This window comes from Catharus ustulatus, chromosome 12 (genome assembly GCF_009819885.2).
Source record: "Catharus ustulatus isolate bCatUst1 chromosome 12, bCatUst1.pri.v2, whole genome shotgun sequence".
NCBI lineage: Eukaryota > Metazoa > Chordata > Aves > Passeriformes > Turdidae > Catharus > Catharus ustulatus.
The window spans coordinates 8370506-8385145 of record NC_046232.1 but is presented as its reverse complement, the minus strand read 5'-3'; positions in this window follow the sequence as shown (position 1 = coordinate 8385145).

Here is a 14640-nt window from a genome sequence, read left to right as displayed (position 1 = left end):
GTGTTTTGGAGAGCGAGAGGCAAGTCTGCTGGACACTGAGGACTCAAGGCAGTTCTTTTCATTAAAAATATATAATTTTTAGTTATTACCCAGGAGGTGCTCTTACGTTATGAATTAAACTTCACAGAAAATTACTTAGATTAAAAATAAGATTTCTTCAATCATTGCTGAAGTAATGAATTCCCATTGGATGATCCTAGGGTAGCAGAATAAATATGTATGAAAAAGAAGTAAAGGCTGCACTCCGCCAAGGTTATTCTGTCAGCTGGCTAGAGTTACACAGCACAAAAACAAACTTTTAAAAAATGAGGTGCATCTCAGCTCCAGCTTTAACTGTCAAAGTACTAAACTTCTACACTTGAAGACCTGACATAAGTACTACAAATTTAAGTAGTACTGCCAGTAAATAGTTCTACTATTTCAGTAGTTTGGCTTTTTTTCACAAAATATATCTGAAACAACTTGTCTTTAAATAGAGTGGATAAAGCCCATTTTTAGAAGGTTGAATGTGTAATGCAGTGTCTGGGTACAGTTATTTTAGATTAAAAACTTGGAGAAGAAATAAACAAATTTCAAGTAGTAGTCAATCCAAGGACATGAGAAAGAAGAAAGACCAAGAAAGGAAAAGAGTTCAGTTAGAAGTTTGTCAGCAAAGTTATATACAAAACACCTTCATTAAAGATATCTTATTTCCAGCTGTACTTCATTATTTAGCATATAGCTAGCTTTAAAGTCTTGACTACCCCTCAAATTCTTTCCTAAATAATAACTCAGAATAATTACTTAGGCATACTATTCCAAAATATGCTCAAGAATAACCCTGAAGGAACTCTGCATCTGCCTGAAAAGGAGTATTTCTGACCAAAAAAAGCAGCTCTGTTTTGAACATGCTCTGGTTTGAACATTTTTGAACTCATTAATTATCAAGAGTCAGAAACACACTGAGATGGCTCCTACCAGACACACAGATCATAAAGCTGACCAATCTCATTTGATTGTGATGAAGATGACAAGAGCCAGATCCCATTCCTGGACCCAGCACTCAGAGCTGCTCCTGCAGTTTGGCCAACACAGGGGAGCCCCAACTGCTGAGCCTGCTGCAGATAACTCCAGAGCAATTAGAAGGGGGGAACTGGATACATTCCTCAACACCTACTGAACTTGAAAAAGCAAAATCACCATCACCTGAACACAGAAAAACACATTCTGAAAACCAAGCTCAGCTAAAGAGAAATTCATACAAACATTCTAAGAAACAGAAGAGAAAAAACAACCAAATTATTAGAAACACATGAAAAAGTTAAAAGGAAAAAACCCAAGCACTCTCATTGCCTTGACTGACATTTAATAATTCTCATTTTAATATATTTTAACATAAATTACTTGTTCATATACAGATATTTGCTAAGTTAGCTACTAGATTCTGACAATACTAACTCAAAAGGGGGAAAAAAAGCTGACTATCAGCCCATAATTTTCAAATGGGCAAGTCTTCTTCAAATTAGACATTAAATAAGAAAGGCTTAAATATAGAACGATATTTTCTTCAGTATTTATTATGTTTAATTATTATTCCTACAGAAAACCATGTTGTAATTTCCCTGATCTTTTCTAAATATGCAGCAGCACAAACATTTACTTCCTAATTGTTTAGAGAATACCTAAACCACACATCAACCACCATAGCCTCTAGCCATGAGGCTCCTCCTCCTCCTGCTGGATTTTAGCTTGGTAAAAAAAGGGTTCATCATTTCTTCTTCTCAGCTAAGCTGCCATTAGGTCACGCATCAGTTTCCTTTAATCACAACAACACAGCATTGCCATGTTTTCACAAGGGTTTTAAATTCTGGCTCAGCTGTGCTAAAGCACTTTACATACCCCTAAAAACTATAAATGAGGCAATGCAGACTGTCAGTCTCACAAGTAATTGCACATGCCATCCTGCTAACAGCTGGAATCAAGACTTTAGCAGTGCTAACCAAGCCCCTGTCTTCACCAGGAAACACATTGATAATCATCTCGCTGCTGCTGACACAATTTCCCCTCCAATGAGCTTGAGATGAATGGGCAGAGTCCAAATTTCAAGTATGAAGCAGGCATATATGAAGTGCTATTTTGCACCGTGCTTCCCAGAACGGATTTTGCTGAGAAACTTCCTACAAAACACAAACATATCAGAATCAAGACACTAATCTTGGAATTTTTGCACCTGTAACAGGCAAATGTGGAAAGGAAGTGACATTTATAGGTGAAGTTTACAGGCTACAATCAAGCTGAAAAAAACACCACCTGAGGAATTTTTTTTTTTTTTTAACACCACTGAGAGGTTGTACTGAAACTGCATGGCAAATCTCTGAGGAGCACAGAGAAGTTCCTGTGCTCAGATGCTCAATGTTCATAGCAACCTCTTAGTGAAGGTTGACTGGATGTCTCTATTTCCATCTGGTAAGGGAAAACATCATACAGATAGAATTTTTTTATATTCAAGGTCTGATCTATTGTTAGTGATGCTTAATTGAATCTTTTTCAAGGAGCCTTTTTTCACTTGTATTTCATTTGTCTGCCTTTACACTATTCACTCCAAGAAAACCTTTGCCTAAAAAAACATTTTCAAAGGAAAGAAACTAAACATTCATAAAATTCAGACAATTTTTTTAAAATCAAAGACACTAATTCATTCATCAAGTGGAAGACAGAAAGGTGATACTCTAAAGAAAAGACTGTCACCTTTCTTTTCTTCTGTTTACTGGCTGAGGGCACAATGAATAGTGTTCAATTAAAACTGCAGAATAAAGGATGCCTTTCTGGAAGTGCTGAAAGCATTGAGGAGAAGTTCTGCAAATTCAAATCCTCCAGAGTGGAAGCTTTAAGAGGAGAACTGCTATTTATAGACAAAAATTGATCCAAAAAAGTCAATCAGCATCTGACACAAAGTTTGGGATCATACAAGAAGTTTGGGATCATTCAGGCTCCCTAAAACAAAACTCTAACCCTTCCATCACAAACTTCTTTCCTAGTTGCTGGACACACAGTCTATTTCTAGACATCCAACACTTATCAAGACCTGATTGCTCCTTATTCTGAACTCTAAGAGCAGTACAAAAAGGTGTAAGAGAATCACTTCAATGTCTACACCTCTTTTGTAATCTTCTGTGTATGGAGAACTGTTTTGTCCAAAGCAGCAGGGAATGATATCCTCTTCACACTGATGTCAAAAGACAAAGGGACTTTCCAACCTGGACTTCAGCAGCCATCCATCAGCAAATCTGTCAGAGGTGTGTCCTGCTCACTGCTTTTTGAACAAATACTCTAACCCTACACCATGCAAATGGAACTTTATCTTTCCACAGACTCAGGGATGTTGTTTCTTATTGAATGTGCCACTGAGAGAGTTTCTCTCCCCATGACCCTGTGAGGCCAGGGAACCAGGAACAGCTCCTCAGGCTGAGCAAAACCAGCGTGATCCAGTCCTGGTTATCATCAGGCAAACTGGGTGCACCCTTCAGATGAAATCATGGGGCACTCCAATTACTGCCAGAGGCCAAGGTCACATTCTGACTACAACAATATTGTTTGAAAGACAATAGAAACCTGAGTTCAAGTAATTAAAGCACCTGAAGATGAAAGGATCTCCTATAGGTTTCAAAGCAGTGATCTTTGTCTGACTGAACCAATTCCAAGACACTTTTCAGCTGCCTGTCCTTGACTGTCTCCTTATGTGTAGCTGAAGTCTCCCATTAGAAAACAGAATGAATTTCAGTCCTGAGATTAAAACACATTCTGAGACTGAGATTTCACATTACAAATGCTTCATCCTGAATGCTGTTGTGGAGTTCCTAGGTGGGAAAAGAAGGAACTGTGTGATTGAGGAGAGAAAGTGTGGGCATTTTGCTTTCAATGAGCCACTCAGATCCATTTTGAGTTCTTACAATCGAGTCTTATCTTTTCATGTCACATATCACTTCAGAACGGCCCTGAAATGTGGCACAAAGCATCCAGTTTCAATCAACCACCAGAAACTGAATGTGCAGTAACTGCCTGAGCTTCCTATCCTCAAGCAGCCACTATTTCAAGAAAATTAGGACACCCTTCTCTGCAGCACAGTAGAAACACAGTGCAGTTATAAACAAGGTAATAATGCAGAGATGATGGAGTTGGACATCATTGAGGAAATTAGCTCTAGTGCTGGTGACAAAAGTAATATGCAGAAAATATTGCTGTGTCGCAACACAAAATCCCTGCAAAAAGCAAGATATATTCTGGCACATCAATGAAAAAGCACAATCAGTGCTTAGGTTTGGGGTTTAATGGGTTTTTGTGATGCTGAACAATAACAATTTGCTTTTGTTACCATTCACTGCTGTGTAATTGCCCTAATTTTCACAGAAAGTCTGGGGATGAACAGAAAACGTCTGACTCAGTTCCCCCTTACTTTCTGATACTTTTCTCTTTAAAGCCCTAAAAAACAGCTCCAGTCATTTACTGTACAATTTGTCATTTACTGCTGTGACAATAGACAATTCTTATCCTCCACAGACCCAGTTTGCTGTGCTAACATTCAATTGCAGAGGAGGATTTCTGAACTGCATCAATCTGAAAATCTCCCAAGAAAAGACACCTGCAAATCTTCCAAGGTTTATGATTCTCCTTGATGAAACAGTGGCTCAGGAACACAGCAGGATGAGCCATCCTGTGCCTTTTGAGATTTCTCATTACAATGTTTTAGATCTCAAGGACAATCGAAACTTATGCAAGGAGCTTTATTGTGCATTTTCCAACTCTAAATAAGAAAGCACACACACAAGTGGGAAAAAAAAGAAAAGAAAACCCAAGAAACCAAGAACTGAATTTTGGTTGACATAGTTCCAAGGCCTGGACCTCTGAGTCAAGGCAAATAAAAGCTGGATTCAGCTGGATGCAGAAATCTATTATTGAAGATAACATCAACAAATTTGCTTTACAATTAGACCCCACAGGGAAGTCAAGATTAGGAGTTTAGGGTTTATCTTTCTGTTGGTGCTTTATAGCATTCAATTTATGATGTAACCAACCCTGACAAATATTTGCCATTAGAGATTACATTAGTTGTTCTAGAAGTCACATTAATAGAACCAGTACTTAATTAGGCTCACTACAACTTATGAAAAAACTTAGTTTGCCCACAAAGAACAATATTTTAAGCATCAGGTAATGCCACCTGCTTGAAAAAACACAGAATACACAGCACCACCTTTTTTTTTTCTCTTCTTCTTTCTTTCTATCTAATTTTACATGATTAATCAGATGCACGATGCCCAGCTTTCTACAAACCACAAAGCAAAGGCATTGCTATCATAAAAAGCTACTTTTGCATAATCAGATAAGATTTAGCATGCCATTCATCTTCATTATACAACTGATAAGCAATTCCCAAGTTGCATGGTTTACTTCTCCTGCATGCTGATTTGCTATTATAAAAATAAACACGTTTTGGAGCATCACAATATGTTGATATAAATAAACAAGAGTTGAAATAAAGAAAGAGTGATATATAACCATTTTAGTACAGTGTGTAGGAAGGATATATATGTCAGAAGCAGCAGAAGTTTTCCCTTTTTTCCAAAATATACCTTTATTTGAACTCCCCTTGCCTATACATCTGGCAGTTCATCTGACTAATAGGCCTTTCAGAAGTTGAAACATGCAGACAAACTTCACATACTTCCAGGAAAGATGTGGAGAAAAAATACTATAAATATCTACAGAAAGGGGCAACTTCAATATCCTGAAACCTCTTGACCCCAACTTCTTTCCAAAGTCTGTCTCCAGGGTACAGAGGGAAGAATAAAACTAAATATTTCTGAAAATATTGAATCTTACATATTAATTATTATGGAATCCATTAAATTTAATGTTATAACATCTGCTCTAGGTACAGTCAGCATAAAGCTGGATATTTGAAAACTCAATAAAAACCAGAGCAATATTCAGTGTAGCAGCAGAGGCAGAGTTAATCATTGCTGTACATGTAACTTTGTGCAAACTACCACAAAATTATTTCATTTGTTCATACAACTAAACTGCATAACAAGATAACTTATACTCAAACAATATATAAATAGCACTTCCAAGACAATAATTAAAGAAAAACAATCCACAGTATCGCTAAGAAGCAATTGCCTCTATCAGCTTCAGTAAATACTCCTTTATCAGATTGTGAAACATTTATTACTGATGGCTGCCTGTTCAGGGGCTCTCCAGGATCATCACCAGAAAGATTCCTTAGGTGAAAGGAACAGTGCTATGTTTAAAAAAAGAAAAAAATAAACAAACAAAACACTTTTGTTTTCAGTGTATTAATATTGATGAATTAATATATTTCTCGCAACTCACACAGTACTGAATTACAAGATGTTCCTGATCAAAACACTTCCCTCACAGCACCTGGTCTCTCCAGGGACCACCTTCCCAAGCTTTCCTTCCTGCGCTTTATTCTTCTGCAAAATTTGGAATTTAGCCTGAGGAGCTAGACAAATTTGGATGCTCTCACTCTTTTCTCAGTGGCTTTGTGCCTGTAAGTATGTGCTCCAGATAGAGGTTATTTTTAACCTCAATTAGTTTGCTGTATTAGCACAAACAAGGATGTGACATAAGGTTGAATAAGCAAACAAGTGCAGGGAAAATTCATAAACAAGTATTGCTCAAAATAAATTGAGAAAAAAGAAAAAAAGAGGGGTATGTGTATATATACACACACACTTCATCCACTTATCCTTTCATTCTCCTGCAATACCTTTCTTTCTTCCCAGGGTAATTTTCTGATCCAGTCCCTGGCTCAGGGATTAACAAAAGGATCATTAGCCTGCACAAGTACAGGTGAGCACAGAGCAGGATTTCCATGCACTTTAACCATCAGAATGGATTTACATCCTTCACTGATACCTCTACCTCTTAACTAAGGACTGTATTTATCTGTGTTGTCAAGCCATAGTGTATCTATGGCCAATGAGGAAATTAAATTTGCTTGCTAGAACACACATATATTCAGTTGCTTATTTTTTCTTTGCTTTCTTCCTTAAAAGAAGTAGAGCCATCAAATTTGCCAGACAGATCATTAGAATGAAATAACACACGAGGTTATTGCAAAATATTTTTTCCTAGTTTCCCTTTCTTCCCACAGCAGCATTTATTCTGACTCTGCCCTTTTGAATGATGGCAGATGTCTGGGGCCAGGCAAGTCAGCTTTCTAATGGAAGAGAAACCAGTGACGTCAAGTCCGAGTATAATTCAAGTGTAACTTGCTCCTTTTCTGCAGGGCCTCGGTTCTAGATTTGACAAAGAAATTACCAAATTGCCTCTGGGCAATCTCTTCCTTCAGTAACAAGCCCAACAGCAGTGGGCAGTGCTCAAAGAGCAGCTCTGCCTCGAGAACTGAATTGAATCAGAGCCCTGGGCAGAGAGCGAGCTCTCCTGCTGCTCTCCCAGCCCCTCTCCAAAAGCCTTGTGTCCTGCCTTGGCACTCAGTGAGACTTGCAGAGCCAGTGCTACAGCAGCACAGCTCGTCCTGCAGCACTGAACGTGTGCTCGTGGGCTGAGGAAAAATCCTCCTTGCAGGCTGCCTGTAACTACCATCTGTTGACCTACACACCCCTGCTCCTCACCACTGGCAGAGACAGCCCCTACAGGTCAAACTGGAGCCTCTGTTGTGCTAGACTTGCTGCAAACAACCCACACGACAGTCAGCCTGTCTAAACACTCACCCACAGCACAGAAGCACCAGCAGTCACTCACCAATGACTTGCACAATAAGGACACTTTTATAAGGTTTGCATGGAGCAGCTCTTCAGACGTGTTTTTCACCAAGTGGGATTTTATGTTTTGAGATACCTAACACACAACATCCATGCTAAAATGTCAGATTTGTGTGAAGTAATAATTTCCCTCATTTATTACGAGATTGTCTGAAGAGTGGGGATGTATTTATAGCCAAGATTACCAGCCAGTAGCTGAGCTGAAGCCTTGGCAGGCATCCACTGAAGATGACAGCTATGTTAACAAGGACAGGGCACAGGGGAAAGAAGTGACCACAGAGGCAGAAATACAGTTGAGGAACAAACCTACTGGATTCTGCTAGTCTGATTATGTAAAACAGCTCATTATAATGAACTCTATTAAAAACTTTAAAAAGCATAAAACTATTTCTTCATGATTTGCCAATGCTAGTCAAATAACTCTAGATCAAGACCATAAGGGAAAAATCCAAGACATTTCCATCTCTCCACAACTTCATGAGTTGGATTTCAGAACTGAAAGCAATTCTGTTTAGTACCCTAAAATAATCTGTAGATTAAATTTAAATGTGATCAAGGAATATATTCATGTTTTTAACTTTCCACGTGTGTTAAACAATGTTTATCATGCAGCATTATGTATGGAACTAGTAGACAAAGAGGTGTAACAGCCTGCTAACCTATACAGCTTTAGAAACATGAGAGGCAGGGAAAATTATCTTCCCAGGCATTCCACTGACAATTAGAACTGTGCACTAAAAACAGTAATGCTACACACAGTCAAGAAAACCCAGCATCAGACTTTCTAAATTCATTCATTTTCATGTTCACTTCCACAAACACTGTTATTAACTTGAGTGTTATATGAGTCTCCAGTTACCAGTGATCTCATATTTCAGTGGAAATACATGAATGACAAGGTCAAATAAGGATATGGACTAGAATCACAAGCAGAATTCCTCCTGAATAAGTGACCCCAAAGTTTGCAGTTTTTCTAGACATGTCTATATTAGAGTTCCCTTCATGGATTAACATCCCATATTCACAGAAATACCAGGTTAAAGTAAAACTTAATTATTACATCTTAAACTGTTATTTATCATAGTTTGCTACAGAATACATGATCCTCACTACTGTTAAACTTATTAACTGGTATTCCCAGCTGGTTTAGATTCAAAGCATTCAAGCACGGAAAGCATGATCCATTGTCTTTTTACAGATTATTAAACAAAAAAATGTTTTAAGAGCCCTGAAGAAAAATCCAAAATCAATTTATATTCAGAATTTGACTTAGAACAATTAAAATCTAAATCACTACTGCTAAAATTTGGAACATTAAAAAAAACAGCAGTATGCTTAAACATTTCAGTCAGTTGTGCTCACTCAGTTTCTGTTTGAGACTCTTCCAAAGAAAACAACCATAGGTTTTACTGAACCAACCATATGATAGAGTCAGGGACAGATGGAGAACGAGACTGTGGCAGTGCACTCACAGATGGAAGAGACTGTAGATGATATAGTAAAGATATTTTACACCTCTCTGTGTTTTCAGTAAACAGTGAAATAAGATACCAAAAGGCCATCTCTGTTGGTGGTAGAAGTGACAATTCCTATTTGCAAAACCATGCTACAATCTATACTTGAACCACTACACATTAAAGTAGTTTTAATTTCTGAAATGCCCTCATGTCTGATTTCCAAGAGATGAGTTTTAGTAACTATTGGGAACAGTGGCTTAATCTAAACCAAAACAATTAGGGGTAGTTTCCCAGAAATTCTCTAATCTGATTGCTCTAAAGGCAGGAGTGTCAACAGTACTGGCCAAAAATTAGACCTTTTCAAGAAGTTACATAAACAAAGAATTATTTCTTTAAATGAAGAGATCATGTGATCACACATGAGATGATTCAAAATGGTAAAATAATTTATCTCAGCTACACAACAAAACTAAATACTTGCATTGTACCAGTTGGATATTTTAATGTCATGTTTTTCCTATGTCGTTTTCCTACCCATCCAAGATATTACTGGGAAAGGGCAGGAAGAAGTTCTCTCACAAACATAATGGAGAAAAAATTTTAAAAAGTGAATGTGGCTCAAATTATGTTTGCAGTAATGATTCTTTCCAGAAAAAAAAAATGCAATTATTAATTTATTTCTTCATAAAAGAAAGTATTCATATGAATATGAATATTTAATAGTCTGAATACAGTGAAGCATTAACCAAGAAATTGTCATTAGCATTCATTCTAGGCACCTCAGCAAGTTTTAGATTATGCAATATCTTTGTTTTAAAGAAAAAAAAATCTATTTGGTTTCCTAACTAAAAATACAAAATTCTGTAACTTTGAACTAAGATTCACTAAGTTTAATTAAGCAAAGAGTTATAATTTATACAGATATATTTAATTTTAAATAAAAGCAATGCTAATCAGCTTGATGACATAAACATCTGATACAAATCAATAGTAAAAATTCTGTGGTCTTCTTAATTTTTTCTCTAAGAGAATAAACAGAACCTACCACCTGCTCATGCCTTTATCAGAGGACAGTACCTGCTGCAATAGTACCAGCTTTTATGCTTCACCTTCCTCTAGAAGGCAATTGTTATGTGCTGCAGTCTCTTGGCCAGCTTTTACCTTTACCCAGCTGCATTATTTAGTATTTAGTCTAATCCCTACCTCCTGGCCTTGATTGCATTGTCCTTTATCCATCAGGGATGAATGTCAGGTTATAAATATTTACAGATGTTTACACCAGGTATCCAACTCTACTCAAAGACAAGTGAATCCTATCAACTCTGAACCACATTGGATTACAGGAGGGATCTCATATATTGAGCAAAACTCTGCTGACAATAATGCAAGAAAAGAATTATACATCTCAGGTGGCTTCCAATGTTGCTGCTGAGAGCCACACATGATGTATATGTGCCACATGAAAAGCACAAAGGAGCCTAAAGGTACTGGTCCCTGCTCACACAGTTGTTAAACACCCTTCTGCTTCCTCACAAAATCTGACAACCATCAATGTGTATCTGCTCCTACTCCTGTGAAATATGTTATCTTCACAACATTCCTCATTAACACAAGTTTTTCTGTGGAAGAGCATCTCTGGCTGCAATAGTGCTCATGGTACATCACTATTTCAGTTTGATATCAGATTTGATGAAACTTTAGCCCCAACTCTGGCAGTGCCTATACACAGCAAGGACTGATCACAGCAGATTTGTAGAGCAAACCCAACATTCTCAAAATCCACATTTCCTGGGACCTGGCTTTGTAGTTGTGCTGGTTGTGATTGCAGTTAACTTTCTCTGCAGTGGCTGCTGTGCTTTGGATTTGTGCTGAACACAGGGCTGATAACACAGAGATGTTTTTGTTATTGCTCAGCAGGGTCACCCAGAGCCAAGGCCCTTCCTGCTTTTCACAGGGCCACGCTGTGAGGGCTGAGGGTGCAGAGGAGGCTGTGGGGAGACACAGCCAGGACAGGTGACCCCACTGACCACAGGGATGCTCCAGACCACCTGACATCATGCTCAGTGTATAAACTGGGGGGAAGAGGAGGAAAGGGAGGACACTTGGGGCAATGCCACTTCTCTTCCCACGTCACCACTGCACGTGCCAGGGCCCTGCCCTCCTTGGGAGAGCTGAACACCTGCCTGCCCCTGAAAAGCAGGGAATTAATTCCTGTTTTGCTCTGCTTGTGTGCACAGCCTTGCCATTCCCTACTAAACTTTTCCATTCCCATTCCTTCAGCTGAATCCATGAATTTCCTGATATTTACCCTACAGTTCTCTCTCCCAACCCCACTGGTGGGGAGTGAGTGATCAGCTCTCTGGGGCTCAGCTGCTGGCTGGGGTTAAGCCACAGCAGTAATTAAGTTCCATGGCACATCATACAAAGTCATGAAAGTTTCATGCTCCATTTCATGATATATGGCAAAGAATTGTAATCTGGAATGATCAGGAGATTGATTTCAAAAGTATAACCCATCCAAATTAAAACTTTACCATAGGCATATCCTTTGAATTCTTATTAAAAAAAAACCCCTGGGGTTCCCATTCTTTACACTCTTAATATTTGCTTCCTTTAGAACTTGCATAATTAATAAAATTTCAAATTTCCTTTCCTCTTATTAAAATTTCTCGGCTAACCAGGGGTTCTCAAGAACTGCTGTAATAAATGAAGTGGAATATTTATTTCTGTTATTTCAGACACGTTTTTTAAATATCATTTGCTTTGTTTTAGGAAATGAAATATAAACATATCAAAAGCCACTCTGCACATTTTTGTGCAATTGAGTAGTGGTAGTTAATTTGTGGTTCATGTGTTCAGGTGCTTAAAGTTCTCCAAAATTGTCCAGCTTTTTGTGAGTTGAAATTGCAATCTGATATCACGCAATTTTAATTTAATTATGCTGCAGAGTTATACAGAATCACCTTCAGTCAAGATTAGAAATATAATAAACTTTAAACAAATAACTGCAGTGACCCTACCACTCTGACAACTGCTATAATATCAAGGAGGTTTGCTAAATGAGATTAATAAGTATCCCTATCCCTGTTAGTAGTACAATAGATTCACCTTTTTGGAGAGATCAATATGGCAAACTGAAACAAACACCACTGTGAGGGGAAGGTGCAGAACATGGAAAGACTTCTTATTTCTCATTACATATTGAACACCTATAACACAGAAAGCAGTATGAACAGCTGATAATTATGCCTTTGTTATGTCCTTTAACTCTGGCCTCAAATAAAGTTGACTCATTTACAAGCCTCCTCGCAGTATCATTTGTTCCAGAGTTGTCTCCTCTGCCACACACTCTTCCTACAATAATCTCTTTTGATCAACTAGTGTAACAGGTTTTTCCTACAATTGCAAATTATGTCAGTGTAATGCAAATTAAGTTTTATTATTTCTTATTCAAAAGATATAATCCCAGGAGACAGACAGATGCTCACTGCTTTGATCACCAATAGAAATGGCAAGAATTAAGCTTTTCATTTATAAAAATATTTGTCTTAGAAATCTTTTAAAATCAACACTTATTTTAAAATAAAATAGGATGTTATTCCAATAGCATCCAAAATAGGATGCTATGCTTGATTTATAGTATGAAAGCAGTAACATTTTTGGTAACAATAAACAGACTTATGTAATGTACAATTTGGATCATTAAAAGTAGCTAATAAAAATTCACAAGTATTGATGAACCAAGTGAAATACTGAAACCTTGATCAACTCTGCTGAAAAATACACACAGTAACTCAAACCTAAACAGATCATTTTGCCAATAAGTAGTGTTGATGTCTATATGCTTTATAGAGCTTCCATAGCTTTAAAACATTCTGTAATCATACTTTCTGCAACAGAATGTGCCTGTTTATTCCTAGACATCATGAACTATAGTTAGTCAGTAGCTAATATCATAGAAAATGTCATTTAGTAAAGCTTCACATCAGAGAGAGAACCAGCTCTGAAAATAAAAGATAAATGTAATAAACATAACATTAAATTGTATTAGCAATTAGCAAATGAAAGCAATAGACCATTCAAGATTAGAGGTACTCTAAGTTCTCCAGCTAAAGTGATGGAACTTAAATACAGGTAATAAATGCTAAAAGTAAAACCATCCCAATTGACATTTTACCTTCTACACTTGTTTGTATTACTGTGAAATAATCAAATACCAGTCTTTGAGCAGTCATGTTTCCATGTGACAAGTAAAGAGCTTACTCCCATCTTCAGTTTATTCCCCTTGTATAAAACAGCAGCTGTCTCCCAAGACTGAACTCAGGGCAGAAGCATTTGCAAAAACTTGGAAGCTAAAACTAACAATATCACATATAGCTAAATGTTTAAGGGAACCAAATGTATTTCTCATGTTGCTACATGTCAAATGCATCAATTATCTCACCTCATGTGCCTTGTCAAACTGAAAGCTGATCTTGCATCTTTCCAGGTCACGCATCTATTTTTTTATGGAGTATAATGTTCAGTACTTTGATGATTTATAAGTAATGAGGGAAGCTGCACTATGTTTTCCCAGACTGAAAAAGGAGTTCAGACTAAAAGAGGAGTTCAGAAAGCAGCAGTTCCTAAGCATTTTCCCATCCCTTTTTATTGATGCACAGTAAATGAACTTCATCAAGACTTTGATGTAAAACTTCCAAATTGAACCAGTTATTGAGTTCTATACACTTTGAGTTCCCAAATTGAAAAGTCAAGGCAAAGTGTCTTTTAAACATTAGCTTTGTCGGCCACATATTGTTGGAAGAAAAACTATTTATTATGGTACCATTCCCTCCTAGTGTGAGGTGATTAACTTCAGATCAAATGTATTAACTGTGTTAGCTACAATATTCATCTTTTAATGCCACTCTGTTGATAGAACAACTATTCACGTTACACTAAAAATTCCAATACTGCAATTAATGAACCTAGGTAATGTTTAAAGCAAATAAGCCCTTTTAGTATAATAGGAAAGAAAGTATTTACATGTGGATGAGGTACAATAAAGCAACCTGTTCTTAGGTTTTTGTGCAATTCCTCCATGCAATTACTTCAGCCTGAGAACTACAATGTGAAACCCTCAAATTAAATACAATTAGTTCCGTGGATTAACTTCACACCAAAGACACTTTAATACTCCCAGAAGACTCCAGTCCCCTCTCTTACTAGTGTTCACATGTTTTTTGTAAACCCTTTTAACTAGATCATTCTGTCTTCCTCTCCTGTGCTACACACATTTATTCCTGGCACTAGAATCCCTCCATTTCTCTTTGAATTTTGGGACTCATCTGAGTAGCATTGTGGCTGAAAACCATTACTGTTACTATTGGGTGCATGTAGGGAAGGACAATGAG